At 41.4% G+C, this 19,659-nt stretch overlaps 1 protein-coding gene across 12 annotated transcripts in view; it reads right to left on the bottom strand.

The window, feature by feature from the left end:
- LOC141052050 (cytochrome P450 2F3-like) overlaps positions 1-19,659 on the bottom strand; it is a 198,227-nt gene that overhangs the window by 148,914 nt on the left and 29,654 nt on the right. For 5 of the 12 annotated variants that reach the window (XM_073549229.1, XM_073549238.1, XM_073549228.1 and 2 more), the window contains 2 exons: positions 15,919-15,991; positions 5,515-5,553 (listed from right to left, as the gene is read on the bottom strand). The exons of 3 other annotated variants lie outside the window; for them this stretch is intronic. The gene's annotated coding sequence lies outside the window, so the exon portion shown is untranslated. Of the gene's footprint in view, positions 1-719; positions 739-5,514; positions 7,771-15,918; positions 18,167-19,659 lie in introns of those variants that run through there. 4 more of the 12 variants (XM_073549230.1, XM_073549236.1, XM_073549231.1 and 1 more) reach the window with 4 other exon arrangements.

Here is a 19,659-nt window from a genome sequence, read left to right as displayed (position 1 = left end):
CATTTTTGTATTCATGGCCTCTTCATTTGCATCCTTGTATGCATTGCCATCTCATCCCTATCCTGGTATGCTTGGTTCTTCATCCCTATCCAGGTATGCATGGTTCCTCATCCCTATCCTGGTATGCTTGTTTCCTCATCCCTATCCTGTTATGCATGGTTCCTCATCCCTAACCTGGTATGCATGGCACCCTGATCCCTATCCTTGTATGTATGGCCCCCATCAGAAAAGCATTAAAATAATAATAAACCTTCCTACTTACCTTCCCTGCGATCCCTCTAAGCATCTTGTTCTGGTGCCAGCAGCTGCTGTGTGGTCGGGCGATCACGTGAACCCGCTTACTTAAAGGAATGAATATTCACTGCTCTACACGCCCATGGGAGATAGAATATTGCTTCCGAAGTGTGGTTTGCAAAGCAAGAGGAACTAATCTATGAAATTATGTACAGTATATCTAATCTTCAAAAAGTAGGCAGTGTTTGTAAAAATACACAAAGATGTTACAAAATGGACAAAGCAATACAGTATAATCAATTACATAAAATAAAAAGGATAAACAGAAGAAATTTTTCTAAATCTAATGTCACAGGGTTGGCTCTGGCTTTTATTTAGGTAAGCTTTTGGGGCCAATGATAGGACCACAGTAAATTGCATCTCCCAGGACAGACTAAGATTATAATTTGTGTTTGCTTTTATTAACCCAAGTTAAGTCCACATACCTCCCATCCGGTGACTCACAACAGGGCTGGTCTTCACAAAACCATAGGATATGCCTCAGTCTTAAAAAATTAAGAGATTCGCAAATTCTACTATATTGTCACCCCTGAAGGTCCCAGCTGAGCTATATTAACGTCATGTTTCCTATCATAAATGTAAATATGAAAAACACGCTCAAGGACATCACAAAATACTGAAAACAGTGGCTGCGTTAGCCTGAAAGAAGGGTGATGAAAACCCCCCAGGGGTATATGCTAATAGTGAGCAGTAGTAGACAAGGCAACACAAAAAGTGTTAAAACTCCTGCAGAGTAACAACAGGTACAAACAAACTGAGAGTCACTTAACCAGTGTTTTGGACACTGACAAAGGTAATGGAGTCAAACTATGGGGCTGTAGAGTGTCAGACGAAGAAGGCTGATTGTGCCTTTGAAACGCGTTGGTCTGTTCTTGGTCTTTGCGCTGCCTCGTACTAGCTGTGATGTCACACGCTCAGGTACCTGTCGGCCACTGTTTCCTAGCGGGTATCCAGGGATGCTGCCGGCCGGAGCTTCCCCTGGCTCTACCCAGCTCTTCTAGCTGCCCCGCTCCCCTCCTGCTTCGCGCGCAACTCACCAGCAGGAGATCTGAACCCCGTGAACGGCCGCCTGGCGTCATTGCCGCCTCTGAGTGGGAGCTGGTAACTGCATACATCCTCCTCCTCTACAGCCACTGTAGACATTTCCCACATGCTTGGTACTCCGGTGAGTCTTACGCTTAGGCTGGAGTCACACATAGTGACTCACCAGCGATCCTGACAGCGATATCAATGTGTCAGGATCGCTGGTGAATCGCTATGTGATCGCTGGTGAGCTGTCAAACAGACAGCTTCACCAGCGATCAGCACAGCGACACCGAGCGCCCTGTGTCGCTGTGCACGTTAGTAACCAGCACGCTGATGCAGGAAGCTGGTAACACATCAGGTATCTAAGGGGCATGCGTCCCTAGATACCCGATGTGTACGTTAGTTACCAGCTCCCTGCATCAGCGCGCTGGTAACTAATGTACACATCGGGTATTTAAGGGACGCACGCCCCTTGGATACCCGATGTGTACATTAGTTACCAGCAGATCACTGGTCTCCCGCCTGTCACACGCAGTGATGCGTGGTGGCCAGCAGGAGACCAGTGACCAAAAAAAAAGTCCTGGCCTTTCCTGCAGCGATCAGCGATACCGGCAGGGGGGCAGGTCGCTGATCGCTGTCACACACAACGATCTCACTCAAAAATTGTGACTCAGCAGCGATGTCCCTAGCGAGATCGCTATGTGTGACGGGGCCTTTACTCTGCTGTTTTATGCCATTATTTATGAGGTTCATGTTTGTTGTAGGCAGGGTAGCTAATGCTGTATAGTGCTGTTTATCTCTATGGGGGAATTCACACCCTAAAGCCCCATAGTTTGACTCAATTTTTGAGCAGTATATTATGCAGTACAATACAATAAAGCATAGTAAGTCTATGTTCACACATTGCATTTTTGCTGCGTTTATTTCCACAGGCCAAACCTGCTCTCTTGGCATTAAATAAGCTGCTTACAAAAAGTTTTGCTGCTTTTTATTTTTTTTGCTCTGTTTTTGTTGTCTTTTGTTGCATGTTAATAGAATGAAGTGGCCCAAAAAAACTGATACCTGCATTTTTTCCTGAATTTTTGCCCTTACCCTTTGTTTCCTGTGGATGAAAAAAATGCTGCAAGTACGCTGAAAAAAACACTAAAAGAAGTGACATGCTGCAGTTTGCAAAAGCGCAGCAGTTTTCCAAATCAGTCAGGAAAATAAAACCGCTGCGTGTGCAAGAGATTTCTGAAATGTCGTATACTTTGGTGGTACTGTAAAAAGCAGCTTACTTAAAATTTGCATAAAAAAGAAGTAAAAAAAAATGCTGCAAAAACGCAACGTATGTACAAAGCCTAAGGCTAGTTTCACACTTGCTTTTTTTTGCAGCGCGTTTTTCCCGCAAAAAAACGCATTGAAAAAACGCATACAAAAGCATACAACTGCTGCGTTTTTTTCAAGCATTTTTATGAGCATGCATGAAAAAAACGCAGCGTTTTTATGCATTTGTATGCGTTTTTAGTGCGTTTTTACCGCGTTTGCGTTTTTTTCCAACATTAGGTGGCCCCTCACACTAACCAAAACCATGACTTTACTAACCCTAACCCTGACCCTAACCCTAACCCTGACCCTAACCCTTAACCAAACCATACTTAACCCTAACCCTGACACTAACCCTAACCCTGACCCTAATCCTTAACCAAACCATACTTAACCCTAACCCAAACCCTAAACCCTAACTAACCCTAACCCTAACCCTAATCCTAACCCTGACCCTAACCCTAACCCTAACCCTAACCCTGACCCTAACCCTAACCCTAACCCTAACCCTGACCCTAACCCTTAACCAAACCATACTTAACCCTAACCCTGACCCTAACCCTAACCCTGACCCTAACCCTAACCCTGACCCTAACCCTTAACCAAACCATACTTAACCCTAACCCTGACCCTAACCCTTAACCAAACCATACTTAACCCTAACCCTGACCCTAACCCTAACCCTGACCCTAACCCTTAACCAAACCATACTTAACCCTAACCCAAACCCTAAACCCTAACTAACCCTAACCCTAACCCTAACCCTGACCCTAACCCTAACCCTAACCCTAACCCTAACCCTGACCCTAACCCTAACCCTAACCCTAACCCTGACCCTAACCCTAACCCTAACCCTGACCCTAACCCTTAACCAAACCATACTTAACCCTAACCCTGACCCTAACCCTAACCCTGACCCTAACCCTAACCCTGACCCTAACCCTTAACCAAACCATACTTAACCCTAACCCTGACCCTAACCCTTAACCAAACCATACTTAACCCTAACCCAAACCCTAACTAACCTTAACCCTAACCCTAACCCTAACCCTAACCCTGACCCTTACCCTAACCCTGACCCTAACCCTTAACCAAACCATACTTAACCCTAACCCTGACCCTAACCCTAACCCTGACCCTAACCCTTAACCAAACCATACTTAACCCTAACCCAAACCCTAACTAACCTTAACCCTAACCCTAACCCTAACCCTAACCCTGACCCTAACCCTTAACCAAACCATACTTAACCCTAACCCTGACCCTAACCCTTAACCAAACCATACTTAACCCTAACCCTGACCCTAACCCCAACCCTAACCCTGACCCTGACCCTAACCCTAACCCTAAACCCCCTTAACTAACCCTAACTCTAACCCAAACCCCTAAATTCCATGGTTAACAAAAAAAACGCATGTGCAAAAAAACGCATACATGAGCATGCCAGTGCGCACGTATGCGCATCCATAGGCTATAATGGCCATTTTTAGCACAAAACGTGCGCATACGTGCGCATGCGCTTTTTTGCAGGGCCAAAAAATGCAACATGCTGCGTCTGGAAAATACAAACGCACACCCCAAAAAAACGCAGCGCATGAAAATCGCATACGTGCGCTTACCAGCGCGCAGGTATGCGCACCCATGTTAAATATAGGGGAAAAAACGCATGCGCACGTATGCGTTTTTTTACAGCGCAAAAAAACGCAAATGTGAAACCAGCCTAAGATATACTAAATACAGTACAATCTCGCTTAGTAAATATAATATAGTGGGACAAAATAGAATACAGAATAATATAATATTGGATAGAATAATATACTGTAATATAAAGTAACACATAGTAAAATAATATACAGTAATAAAGTAAAATATAGTACAGATCTATATACTGTATAAACAGTATATCATACAAGGACAACATCTGCAAGGAGTTCTCTTCCCCTTTTTGCGTGGGTTTCCTCCGGTTCTCCGGTTTCCTCCCACATTCCAAAGACATACTGATAGAGAATTTAGATTGTGAGCCCCATTGGGGACAGTGATGATAATGTGTGCAAATTGTAAAGCGCTGCGCAATATGTTAGCGCTATATAAAAATAAAGATTATTATATTATCATTCATAGTATTGGATAGAATGATATACTGTAATATAAAGCATAGTAGAGCAATGTAAAGTTATATAGTAAAATATAGTACAAATATATATTTATATAAATATTGTATATACAGTATATCAAAATATTGGATAGAATGATATACTGTAATATAAATTATACTAGAATAATGTATCATAATATAGTAAAGTATAGTACAGATATATATACATATATTGTATATACAGTATATCAAAGTATTGGATAGAATGATATACTGTAATATAAAGTAGAGTGGAATAATATATAGTAATATAGTAAAATAAAGTACAGATATACATGCATACATATCATAATATTGGATATAATAATTTAATAATATAGAATAAAATGGTATAATATAATATCGTGTAGTTTAGTATACTATGTATGTGTAATATAATCCTAAAATATAGTGTAGCATAATATTATATAGTGTAAGAAAAAATAGAATTTAATATACCATAAAATTGTATGAGAAAATAAAGTACAGAGCAAATAATACAACAAAATAAGTCATGTAAAATAATAAATAGTGCAGTGTAATATACTACAGTAGGGTATGTTTTATCACTTTGCACGTAGTAATATAACAAAGTTTATATAATGTAATGTAGTATAATATCTGGGTAGAAAATTATCTAGGAGAGCATAATACAACTACAGGTTAGATGAGTGCGATATGTGACGATTTATAATCTTACGACTACTTAGCGATGCGTTCTTTGATTTCTAGATAAAGTAAGGAACGTTTCTTACCTGAAGCAGCAGGCGTCTCCCCGCGGTGGTGATTGTTATCTGAGGTGTATAAGAGAAGCAGTCAGCGACTCAGCTGCAGAAGGAATGAACAGTACTTATTGCTTTAATTATGTTTGCTGGAATAAGCTGGAATACTATCGGAACAAATGCCATTGTTCCTTTTGTATCCCCTCCTCATTTTCTTGTACTTTGTGAGCTCAACCTTTTTTCCTTATGTTTGTGCATTAATATTGCCTCTGACTGTAATTATGTGTCACTGTATCCTGGAATTGATTGTTTGGAAAATGTTGGTGCTTTCTAAAGAGAATGCTTACCAAAGGGAATCTGTCAGTAATCTGAGAGCACCATGATGTAGGGGATGAAGTTCTGAGTCTGTTTCAATAAATTCAGTGTTTTATTAGCAGGAGATTATCACTACAGAATTAGGTGTCTTGTCTTCTAGTCTAAAATATTTTGTAATCCCACTCCCAACCATGATTGGAAGTTTTCTGTCAACACAGTGTACACAGAAAGCTGGAAATCAGTGGCTTGGGCTGGGTTATGCACAGATCAGCATTCAGAGCTCTGCTAGATCTGCAGCAGAAAAAACAGGTTTTATAAGAACTGCTGCATCCAGCAAAGTAAGTGATACGTCACTGGAATCAGGATCTTTGTCCCTACTTCATGCAGATTACTCGTACAAGGCAAAAATCTCTTGAAAGATTCCCATTAATATAGATGTACACAGTTCTCAATATGTTTGAGACAGGCTCTGGACTATAGGGAAACAGGTGAACTACCCTGGTGGGCCCTTATGCAAGACTAAACCCCCAACCCCTCCTTCCCTACATGTGCAGTACACTAGATGCACTATATACAGACAGAGGCAGAATATTAGTTTCTCTTTATTTACTTTACAAGCTAAAATGCATAATCTAAGAAGACATAAAGAAGCAACAGACCACCCAGAATCCTCCATTACAAGGCTCATCGTCTTCTTCACACGGCACACGGCGAGAGAGGACTCTTTGCCAATTTAGTTGCAACATCTTGCTTCCACTGTTTTTGTCCTGCTATTTTGTGAGCTTGTGTTAAAGACTGAACTGAGTTGGAGTAGTGATATTGCAACCATTAGGGGCAACACCAGCATGTAGCCTCACCAGGATATATCCAAAGGTCGGTACACGGAGCAGCAGTGTAATTGGGAGGATAAAGCCCCCGTTACACACTGCGATATCGCTAGCAATATCGCTGCAAAGTCACCGATTTTGTGACGTAGCAGCGATATTGCTAGCGATATCGCTATGTGTGATACTTACCTACGACCGGCTCCCCCGCTGGTTATCGCTGATCACGCGAGAACGTCCTGGACCGTTTCTCGTCGGGCGCTTCCTGCTGGGCTTCCTGTGGCGCCTACGAGCGAGGCGTGGAGGCGGGCGGAGGACATCAGGATCGCCTAGTGTGACAGGTAAGTAACAACCCCCGACCCCTGCTATGTCGCTGGTGAGATCTTCCAGTGTGGCAGCTCACTAGCGACCACTTAGCGATGTACCAGCGATCCATATCGTTGTCGGGATCGCTGGAGCATCGCTACGTGTAACGGTACCCTAAGCAGGAGTAATATTTATATTGGATTTGGTACATTTTCTGTGTCTCTTTGTCCATGCTAATATCCATGACTTTTCTGCAGAAAAAATGCTGCAAATAATGATACCTGTGTTTTTGCTGCATTTTTGCAGCGTTTTTTCAACACCCATTCAAGCCAATGGGTGAAAAATGCAGCAAAAACACTGCAAAAACGCTGAAAGAAGTGATATGCTCTATGTCCAAAAAACAGCAAAGCACAAAATCCTGATGACAAAAAAAAGCAATATGTGTACATGAGATTTCTGAAATCTCATAGGCTTTGCTGGTACTGTAAAAAGCAGCTGAAAATTAGCATAAAAAAATGCAGCAAAAATGCCCAGTGTGAACATACCCTAAGGCTATGTGCCCACGTTGCAGAAATGCTGCGGACTGTCGGCAGCATTTCCGCAATTCCCCGCCACAGGTAAAATGCATGTGGAATTTGCATGCATTTTCCCGCAAAACACAAGCGTTCTGCAAGCATTTTTTTAGCTTGCAGAATGCTAGCGCTTTTCCAAGCGATTTGTAGTATCGCTTGGAAAAGTGATTGACAGGTTGGTCACACTTGTCAAGCATAGCGCTTGACAAGTGTGACCAACCTTTTACTATTGATGCTGCCTATGCAGCATCAGTAGTACAAGACAGAATGTTAAAAATAATTAAAAAAATAAAAAATAGGGATATATTCACCTTTTGTCGACCCCCTGAGTCCTCCCGGCCCTCAGTGGTGCTACCAGCAACTTCTGTTCCCAGGGATTCATTGCGTGAATGACTTCTGATGACGTAGCGGTCACGCGACCACAACGTCAACAGAGGTCATTTGCACAATGCATCCTTGGGAACGGAAGTTGCTGGTAGCACCACTGAGGGCCGGGAGGACTCCGGGGGCTGACAGAAGGTGAGTATATCCCTATTTTTTATTTTAATTCTATTTTTTACAGGAATATGGTACCCAGGGCATGGAGGAGAGTCTTCTCTCCTCCAGACCCTGGGTACCATCTGCACATGAAGCGCTCACTTCACGCATGGCGGGCATAGCGACATGCGTAAAGTGAGCATTTCAATGCAATCCTATGGTGCCAGAATCACTACGATTCCGCAAAATTAATGGACCTGCTGCGGATTTTACAGCTATGCGATTCCGCAGCGGAAAAAATCCACAGTATTGGCACAGCAACTGCGGAATCCCTTTGGAATGCATGGGAATGCGTTTTGTTAGCATTTTTTAAGCATTTCCACTGTGGCAAAAACGTGGCGGAAACACTTAAAAAACGCAACATGGGCACACAGCCTAATACAGCCAAGTTATTGAACGTATCAAAATTGGTGTCAAGTACAGATGGTGTGAATCGATGTTCAACTATGTAACTAAGCAGCTCCAGTTGCCGTCATCACCGGGAACAGATGTTCAGCGGGGAAGCAGGGTGTCACCCCCCCACCGATCGTACATTGATGACCTATCCTAAGGATAGCTCATCTATGATAAAGCTACAGAGACAATCTCTTTGAGGCAGCAATACAGATGATTGTCATATGTTGCCAGCTTGTGGATATTTGCCAATATCTCCCACACAGAAAAAGCAGCTGAACTTGTCCTCAAGTAACATGGGTTATATAAGGTTTCTGACTTGGATAAACATTTTCTATTTTACAGAGAGCAACTCTATAAAAGAACATAAAAAAACTTAAAATACCATCAATAAAATAATTTATTTTGTACTGCTAGCAGAATCCTTTATTCTGAGACATAAAATCCATTGACCCCTTTCCTCCGCAGTTAATATTCGTTTTTTACACTTTTGTTTTTTTCCCCCTTTTCAACCAAGAGCTATAACATGGCCGTATGAGGGCTTGTTTTTTAGTGTGACAAGTTGCAGTTTTGATTTAATCCATTCATTTTATCGCATAATGTGGTGAAAAAAGGACAAAAAAATGAAAATGGGATGAAAAACATTTCTGTCATTATTTTGGGGGGTTTTGTTTGTATGATAAAATGACCTGACAGCATGATTGTTTAGGTTATTACAATTATGGCAATATGAAATTTTACATATTTTTTTAATTTAATTTACATGGTGAAAAAAAAATAGGAACTTTGTAAAAAAGGAAAGAAAAAAAAAATATATATATAGATATATATATATATATATATGTACAGTACAGATCAAAAGTTTGGACACACCTTCTCATTCAAAGAGTTTTCTTTATTTTCATGACTATGAAAATTGTATATTCACCCTGAAGGCATCAAAACTATGAATTAACACATGTGGAATTATATAATGAACAAAAAAGTGTGAAACAACTGAAAATATGTCTTCTATTCTAGGTTCTTTGCACACTGTTGGCATTCTATTTATGAGCTTCAAGAGGTAGTATATATATGGATTATGTTGCCAGTTGCCATTTTTAAACAACCTGAAAATTTCTATTTCTTTTTCATTTACTGAGCAGTGTGATAGATTGTTTTCTTTGCTTCGCGAGCTGATGGTTTTATTGATACAAATTTAGGGTGCATACAAAATTTTGATTAGTTTTTAATGCATGTTTTTAAAGAGGTGTGGTGATCAAGATTTTGGCATTTTGATTTTTTTTCTCTTTTTGGCGCTTACCTTATCAGTTAGTTAATTTTATATTTTGATACACTAAATTATTATGAACACTGCATTACCAAATATATTTACCGTATATACTTGAATATAAACTGACCTAAGTATAAGCTGAAGCACCTAATTTTGCCACGAAAAACTGGGAAAACTTATTGACTCATGTATAAGCCGGGTATTCATTGTCCCTTCATCCCCATCCTTGTATGCATGGCTACTCATCCCCATCCTGGTATGCATTGCCATCTCATCCCCATTTTTGTATGCATGGCCTCTTCATCCCCTTCCTTGTATGCATGGTCATCTCATCCCTATCTTGGTATGCAATGGTTCCTCATCCCTATTCTGGTATGCATGGTTCCTCATCCCTATCCTGGTATGCATGGTTACTCATCCCTATCCTTGTATGCATGGCCATCTCATCTCCATCCTTGTATGGATGGCCCCGTCATCCCCATCATTGTATGCATGGCCATCTCATCTCCATCCTTGTATGCATGGCCTCTTCATTCCCTTCCTTGTATGCATGGCCATCTCATCCCTATCCTTGCATGCATGGTTCTTCATCCCTATCCTGGTATGCATTGTTCCTCATCCCTATCCTTGTATGCATGGCCATCTCATCTCCATCCTTATATGGATGGCCCCGTCATCCCCATCCTTGTATGCATGGTCATCTCATCCTCATTTTTGTATTCATGGCCTCTTCATTTGCATCCTTGTATGCATTGCCATCTCATCCCTATCCTGGTATGCTTGGTTCTTCATCCCTATCCAGGTATGCATGGTTCCTCATCCCTATCCTGGTATGCTTGTTTCCTCATCCCTATCCTGTTATGCATGGTTCCTCATCCCTAACCTGGTATGCATGGCACCCTGATCCCTATCCTTGTATGTATGGCCCCCATCAGAAAAGCATTAAAATAATAATAAACCTTCCTACTTACCTTCCCTGCGATCCCTCTAAGCATCTTGTTCTGGTGCCAGCAGCTGCTGTGTGGTCGGGCGATCACGTGAACCCGCTTACTTAAAGGAATGAATATTCACTGCTCTACACGCCCATGGGAGATAGAATATTGCTTCCGAAGTGTGGTTTGCAAAGCAAGAGGAACTAATCTATGAAATTATGTACAGTATATCTAATCTTCAAAAAGTAGGCAGTGTTTGTAAAAATACACAAAGATGTTACAAAATGGACAAAGCAATACAGTATAATCAATTACATAAAATAAAAAGGATAAACAGAAGAAATTTTTCTAAATCTAATGTCACAGGGTTGGCTCTGGCTTTTATTTAGGTAAGCTTTTGGGGCCAATGATAGGACCACAGTAAATTGCATCTCCCAGGACAGACTAAGATTATAATTTGTGTTTGCTTTTATTAACCCAAGTTAAGTCCACATACCTCCCATCCGGTGACTCACAACAGGGCTGGTCTTCACAAAACCATAGGATATGCCTCAGTCTTAAAAAATTAAGAGATTCGCAAATTCTACTATATTGTCACCCCTGAAGGTCCCAGCTGAGCTATATTAACGTCATGTTTCCTATCATAAATGTAAATATGAAAAACACGCTCAAGGACATCACAAAATACTGAAAACAGTGGCTGCGTTAGCCTGAAAGAAGGGTGATGAAAACCCCCCAGGGGTATATGCTAATAGTGAGCAGTAGTAGACAAGGCAACACAAAAAGTGTTAAAACTCCTGCAGAGTAACAACAGGTACAAACAAACTGAGAGTCACTTAACCAGTGTTTTGGACACTGACAAAGGTAATGGAGTCAAACTATGGGGCTGTAGAGTGTCAGACGAAGAAGGCTGATTGTGCCTTTGAAACGCGTTGGTCTGTTCTTGGTCTTTGCGCTGCCTCGTACTAGCTGTGATGTCACACGCTCAGGTACCTGTCGGCCACTGTTTCCTAGCGGGTATCCAGGGATGCTGCCGGCCGGAGCTTCCCCTGGCTCTACCCAGCTCTTCTAGCTGCCCCGCTCCCCTCCTGCTTCGCGCGCAACTCACCAGCAGGAGATCTGAACCCCGTGAACGGCCGCCTGGCGTCATTGCCGCCTCTGAGTGGGAGCTGGTAACTGCATACATCCTCCTCCTCTACAGCCACTGTAGACATTTCCCACATGCTTGGTACTCCGGTGAGTCTTACGCTTAGGCTGGAGTCACACATAGTGACTCACCAGCGATCCTGACAGCGATATCAATGTGTCAGGATCGCTGGTGAATCGCTATGTGATCGCTGGTGAGCTGTCAAACAGACAGCTTCACCAGCGATCAGCACAGCGACACCGAGCGCCCTGTGTCGCTGTGCACGTTAGTAACCAGCACGCTGATGCAGGAAGCTGGTAACACATCAGGTATCTAAGGGGCATGCGTCCCTAGATACCCGATGTGTACGTTAGTTACCAGCTCCCTGCATCAGCGCGCTGGTAACTAATGTACACATCGGGTATTTAAGGGACGCACGCCCCTTGGATACCCGATGTGTACATTAGTTACCAGCAGATCACTGGTCTCCCGCCTGTCACACGCAGTGATGCGTGGTGGCCAGCAGGAGACCAGTGACCAAAAAAAAAGTCCTGGCCTTTCCTGCAGCGATCAGCGATACCGGCAGGGGGGCAGGTCGCTGATCGCTGTCACACACAACGATCTCACTCAAAAATTGTGACTCAGCAGCGATGTCCCTAGCGAGATCGCTATGTGTGACGGGGCCTTTACTCTGCTGTTTTATGCCATTATTTATGAGGTTCATGTTTGTTGTAGGCAGGGTAGCTAATGCTGTATAGTGCTGTTTATCTCTATGGGGGAATTCACACCCTAAAGCCCCATAGTTTGACTCAATTTTTGAGCAGTATATTATGCAGTACAATACAATAAAGCATAGTAAGTCTATGTTCACACATTGCATTATTGCTGCGTTTATTTCCACAGGCCAAACCTGCTCTCTTGGCATTAAATAAGCTGCTTACAAAAAGTTTTGCTGCTTTTTATTTTTTTTGCTCTGTTTTTGTTGTCTTTTGTTGCATGTTAATAGAATGAAGTGGCCCAAAAAAACTGATACCTGCATTTTTTCCTGAATTTTTGCCCTTACCCTTTGTTTCCTGTGGATGAAAAAAATGCTGCAAGTACGCTGAAAAAAACACTAAAAGAAGTGACATGCTGCAGTTTGCAAAAGCGCAGCAGTTTTCCAAATCAGTCAGGAAAATAAAACCGCTGCGTGTGCAAGAGATTTCTGAAATGTCGTATACTTTGGTGGTACTGTAAAAAGCAGCTTACTTAAAATTTGCATAAAAAAGAAGTAAAAAAAAATGCTGCAAAAACGCAACGTATGTACAAAGCCTAAGGCTAGTTTCACACTTGCTTTTTTTTGCAGCGCGTTTTTCCCGCAAAAAAACGCATTGAAAAAACGCATACAAAAGCATACAACTGCTGCGTTTTTTTCAAGCATTTTTATGAGCATGCATGAAAAAAACGCAGCGTTTTTATGCATTTGTATGCGTTTTTAGTGCGTTTTTACCGCGTTTGCGGTTTTTTCCAACATTAGGTGGCCCCTCACACTAACCAAAACCATGACTTTACTAACCCTAACCCTGACCCTAACCCTAACCCTGACCCTAACCCTTAACCAAACCATACTTAACCCTAACCCTGACACTAACCCTAACCCTGACCCTAATCCTTAACCAAACCATACTTAACCCTAACCCAAACCCTAAACCCTAACTAACCCTAACCCTAACCCTAATCCTAACCCTGACCCTAACCCTAACCCTAACCCTAACCCTGACCCTAACCCTAACCCTAACCCTAACCCTGACCCTAACCCTTAACCAAACCATACTTAACCCTAACCCTGACCCTAACCCTAACCCTGACCCTAACCCTAACCCTGACCCTAACCCTTAACCAAACCATACTTAACCCTAACCCTGACCCTAACCCTTAACCAAACCATACTTAACCCTAACCCTGACCCTAACCCTAACCCTGACCCTAACCCTTAACCAAACCATACTTAACCCTAACCCAAACCCTAAACCCTAACTAACCCTAACCCTAACCCTAACCCTGACCCTAACCCTAACCCTAACCCTAACCCTGACCCTAACCCTAACCCTAACCCTAACCCTGACCCTAACCCTAACCCTAACCCTGACCCTAACCCTTAACCAAACCATACTTAACCCTAACCCTGACCCTAACCCTAACCCTGACCCTAACCCTAACCCTGACCCTAACCCTTAACCAAACCATACTTAACCCTAACCCTGACCCTAACCCTTAACCAAACCATACTTAACCCTAACCCAAACCCTAACTAACCTTAACCCTAACCCTAACCCTAACCCTAACCCTGACCCTAACCCTAACCCTGACCCTAACCCTTAACCAAACCATACTTAACCCTAACCCTGACCCTAACCCTAACCCTGACCCTAACCCTTAACCAAACCATACTTAACCCTAACCCAAACCCTAACTAACCTTAACCCTAACCCTAACCCTAACCCTAACCCTGACCCTAACCCTTAACCAAACCATACTTAACCCTAACCCTGACCCTAACCCTTAACCAAACCATACTTAACCCTAACCCTGACCCTAACCCCAACCCTAACCCTGACCCTGACCCTAACCCTAACCCTAAACCCCCTTAACTAACCCTAACTCTAACCCAAACCCCTAAATTCCATGGTTAACAAAAAAAACGCATGTGCAAAAAAACGCATACATGAGCATGCCAGTGCGCACGTATGCGCATCCATAGGCTATAATGGCCATTTTTAGCACAAAACGTGCGCATACGTGCGCATGCGCTTTTTTGCAGGGCCAAAAAATGCAACATGCTGCGTCTGGAAAATACAAACGCACACCCCAAAAAAACGCAGCGCATGAAAATCGCATATGTGCGCTTACCAGCGCGCAGGTATGCGCACCCATGTTAAATATAGGGGAAAAAACGCATGCGCACGTATGCGTTTTTTTACAGCGCAAAAAAACGCAAATGTGAAACCAGCCTAAGATATACTAAATACAGTACAATCTCGCTTAGTAAATATAATATAGTGGGACAAAATAGAATACAGAATAATATAATATTGGATAGAATAATATACTGTAATATAAAGTAACACATAGTAAAATAATATACAGTAATAAAGTAAAATATAGTACAGATCTATATACTGTATAAACAGTATATCATACAAGGACAACATCTGCAAGGAGTTCTCTTCCCCTTTTTGCGTGGGTTTCCTCCGGTTCTCCGGTTTCCTCCCACATTCCAAAGACATACTGATAGAGAATTTAGATTGTGAGCCCCATTGGGGACAGTGATGATAATGTGTGCAAATTGTAAAGCGCTGCGCAATATGTTAGCGCTATATAAAAATAAAGATTATTATATTATCATTCATAGTATTGGATAGAATGATATACTGTAATATAAAGCATAGTAGAGCAATGTAAAGTTATATAGTAAAATATAGTACAAATATATATTTATATAAATATTGTATATACAGTATATCAAAATATTGGATAGAATGATATACTGTAATATAAATTATACTAGAATAATGTATCATAATATAGTAAAGTATAGTACAGATATATATACATATATTGTATATACAGTATATCAAAGTATTGGATAGAATGATATACTGTAATATAAAGTAGAGTGGAATAATATATAGTAATATAGTAAAATAAAGTACAGATATACATGCATACATATCATAATATTGGATATAATAATTTAATAATATAGAATAAAATGGTATAATATAATATCGTGTAGTTTAGTATACTATGTATGTGTAATATAATCCTAAAATATAGTGTAGCATAATATTATATAGTGTAAGAAAAAATAGAATTTAATATACCATAAAATTGTATGAGAAAATAAAGTACAGAGCAAATAATACAACAAAATAAGTCATGTAAAATAATAAATAGTGCAGTGTAATATACTACAGTAGGGTATGTTTTATCACTTTGCACGTAGTAATATAACAAAGTTTATATAATGTAATGTAGTATAATATCTGGGTAGAAAATTATCTAGGAGAGCATAATACAACTACAGGTTAGATGAGTGCGATATGTGACGATTTATAATCTTACGACTACTTAGCGATGCGTTCTTTGATTTCTAGATAAAGTAAGGAACGTTTCTTACCTGAAGCAGCAGGCGTCTCCCCGCGGTGGTGATTGTTATCTGAGGTGTATAAGAGAAGCAGTCAGCGACTCAGCTGCAGAAGGAATGAACAGTACTTATTGCTTTAATTATGTTTGCTGGAATAAGCTGGAATACTATCGGAACAAATGCCATTGTTCCTTTTGTATCCCCTCCTCATTTTCTTGTACTTTGTGAGCTCAACCTTTTTTCCTTATGTTTGTGCATTAATATTGCCTCTGACTGTAATTATGTGTCACTGTATCCTGGAATTGATTGTTTGGAAAATGTTGGTGCTTTCTAAAGAGAATGCTTACCAAAGGGAATCTGTCAGTAATCTGAGAGCACCATGATGTAGGGGATGAAGTTCTGAGTCTGTTTCAATAAATTCAGTGTTTTATTAGCAGGAGATTATCACTACAGAATTAGGTGTCTTGTCTTCTAGTCTAAAATATTTTGTAATCCCACTCCCAACCATGATTGGAAGTTTTCTGTCAACACAGTGTACACAGAAAGCTGGAAATCAGTGGCTTGGGCTGGGTTATGCACAGATCAGCATTCAGAGCTCTGCTAGATCTGCAGCAGAAAAAACAGGTTTTATAAGAACTGCTGCATCCAGCAAAGTAAGTGATACGTCACTGGAATCAGGATCTTTGTCCCTACTTCATGCAGATTACTCGTACAAGGCAAAAATCTCTTGAAAGATTCCCATTAATATAGATGTACACAGTTCTCAATATGTTTGAGACAGGCTCTGGACTATAGGGAAACAGGTGAACTACCCTGGTGGGCCCTTATGCAAGACTAAACCCCCAACCCCTCCTTCCCTACATGTGCAGTACACTAGATGCACTATATACAGACAGAGGCAGAATATTAGTTTCTCTTTATTTACTTTACAAGCTAAAATGCATAATCTAAGAAGACATAAAGAAGCAACAGACCACCCAGAATCCTCCATTACAAGGCTCATCGTCTTCTTCACACGGCGAGAGGGGACTCTTTGCCAATTTAGTTGCAACATCTTGCTTCCACTGTTTTTGTCCTGCTATTTTGTGAGCTTGTGTTAAAGACTGAACTGAGTTGGAGTAGTGATATTGCAACCATTAGGGGCAACACCAGCATGTAGCCTCACCAGGATATATCCAAAGGTCGGTACACGGAGCAGCAGTGTAATTGGGAGGATAAAGCCCCCGTTACACACTGCGATATCGCTAGCAATATCGCTGCAAAGTCACCGATTTTGTGACGTAGCAGCGATATTGCTAGCGATATCGCTATGTGTGATACTTACCTACGACCGGCTCCCCCGCTGGTTATCGCTGATCACGCGAGAACGTCCTGGACCGTTTCTCGTCGGGCGCTTCCTGCTGGGCTTCCTGTGGCGCCTACGAGCGAGGCGTGGAGGCGGGCGGAGGACATCAGGATCGCCTGGTGTGACAGGTAAGTAACAACCCCCGACCCCTGCGATGTCGCTGGTGAGATCTTCCAGTGTGGCAGCTCACTAGCGACCACTTAGCGATGTACCAGCGATCCATATCGTTGTCGGGATCGCTGGAGCATCGCTACGTGTAACGGTACCCTAAGCAGGAGTAATATTTATATTGGATTTGGTACATTTTCTGTGTCTCTTTGTCCATGCTAATATCCATGACTTTTCTGCAGAAAAAATGCTGCAAATAATGATACCTGTGTTTTTGCTGCATTTTTGCAGCGTTTTTTCAACACCCATTCAAGCCAATGGGTGAAAAATGCAGCAAAAACACTGCAAAAACGCTGAAAGAAGTGATATGCTCTATGTCCAAAAAACAGCAAAGCACAAAATCCTGATGACAAAAAAAAGCAATATGTGTACATGAGATTTCTGAAATCTCATAGGCTTTGCTGGTACTGTAAAAAGCAGCTGAAAATTAGCATAAAAAAATGCAGCAAAAATGCCCAGTGTGAACATACCCTAAGGCTATGTGCCCACGTTGCAGAAATGCTGCGGACTGTCGGCAGCATTTCCGCAATTCCCCGCCACAGGTAAAATGCATGTGGAATTTGCATGCATTTTCCCGCAAAACACAAGCGTTCTGCAAGCATTTTTTTAGCTTGCAGAATGCTAGCGCTTTTCCAAGCGATTTGTAGTATCGCTTGGAAAAGTGATTGACAGGTTGGTCACACTTGTCAAGCATAGCGCTTGACAAGTGTGACCAACCTTTTACTATTGATGCTGCCTATGCAGCATCAGTAGTACAAGACAGAATGTTAAAAATAATTAAAAAAATAAAAAATAGGGATATATTCACCTTTTGTCGACCCCCTGAGTCCTCCTGGCCCTCAGTGGTGCTACCAGCAACTTCTGTTCCCAGGGATTCATTGCGTGAATGACTTCTGATGACGTAGCGGTCACGCGACCACAACGTCAACAGAGGTCATTTGCACAATGCATCCTTGGGAACGGAAGTTGCTGGTAGCACCACTGAGGGCCGGGAGGACTCCGGGGGCTGACAGAAGGTGAGTATATCCCTATTTTTTATTTTAATTCTATTTTTTACAGGAATATGGTACCCAGGGCATGGAGGAGAGTCTTCTCTCCTCCAGACCCTGGGTACCATCTGCACATGAAGCGCTCACTTCACGCATGGCGGGCATAGCGACATGCGTAAAGTGAGCATTTCAATGCAATCCTATGGTGCCAGAATCACTACGATTCCGCAAAATTAATGGACCTGCTGCGGATTTTACAGCTATGCGATTCCGCAGCGGAAAAAATCCACAGTATTGGCACAGCAACTGCGGAATCCCTTTGGAATGCATGGGAATGCGTTTTGTTAGCATTTTTTAAGCATTTCCACTGTGGCAAAAACGTGGCGGAAACACTTAAAAAACGCAACATGGGCACACAGCCTAATACAGCCAAGTTATTGAACGTATCAAAATTGGTGTCAAGTACAGATGGTGTGAATCGATGTTCAACTATGTAACTAAGCAGCTCCAGTTGCCGTCATCACCGGGAACAGATGTTCAGCGGGGAAGCAGGGTGTCACCCCCCCACCGATCATACATTGATGACCTATCCTAAGGATAGCTCATCTATGATAAAGCTACAGAGACAATCTCTTTGAGGCAGCAATACAGATGATTGTCATATGTTGCCAGCTTGTGGATATTTGCCAATATCTCCCACACAGAAAAAGCAGCTGAACTTGTCCTCAAGTAACATGGGTTATATAAGGTTTCTGACTTGGATAAACATTTTCTATTTTACAGAGAGCAACTCTATAAAAGAACATAAAAAAACTTAAAATACCATCAATAAAATAATTTATTTTGTACTGCTAGCAGAATCCTTTATTCTGAGACATAAAATCCATTGACCCCTTTCCTCCGCAGTTAATATTCGTTTTTTACACTTTTGTTTTTTTCCCCCTTTTCAACCAAGAGCTATAACATGGCCGTATGAGGGCTTGTTTTTTAGTGTGACAAGTTGCAGTTTTGATTTAATCCATTCATTTTATCGCATAATGTGGTGAAAAAAGGACAAAAAAATGAAAATGGGATGAAAAACATTTCTGTCATTATTTTGGGGGGTTTTGTTTGTATGATAAAATGACCTGACAGCATGATTGTTTAGGTTATTACAATTATGGCAATATGAAATTTTACATATTTTTTTAATTTAATTTACATGGTGAAAAAAAAATAGGAACTTTGTAAAAAAGGAAAGAAAAAAAAAATATATATATAGATATATATATA

This window comes from Dendrobates tinctorius, unplaced genomic scaffold (assembly GCF_039654945.1).
Source record: "Dendrobates tinctorius isolate UK_male_01 unplaced genomic scaffold, ASM3965494v1 ptg000158l, whole genome shotgun sequence".
NCBI classification, from domain to species: Eukaryota; Metazoa; Chordata; class Amphibia; order Anura; family Dendrobatidae; genus Dendrobates; species Dendrobates tinctorius.
Note: the sequence above shows the minus strand (reverse complement) of the source record. Positions and strands in the feature narration are given on the sequence as shown.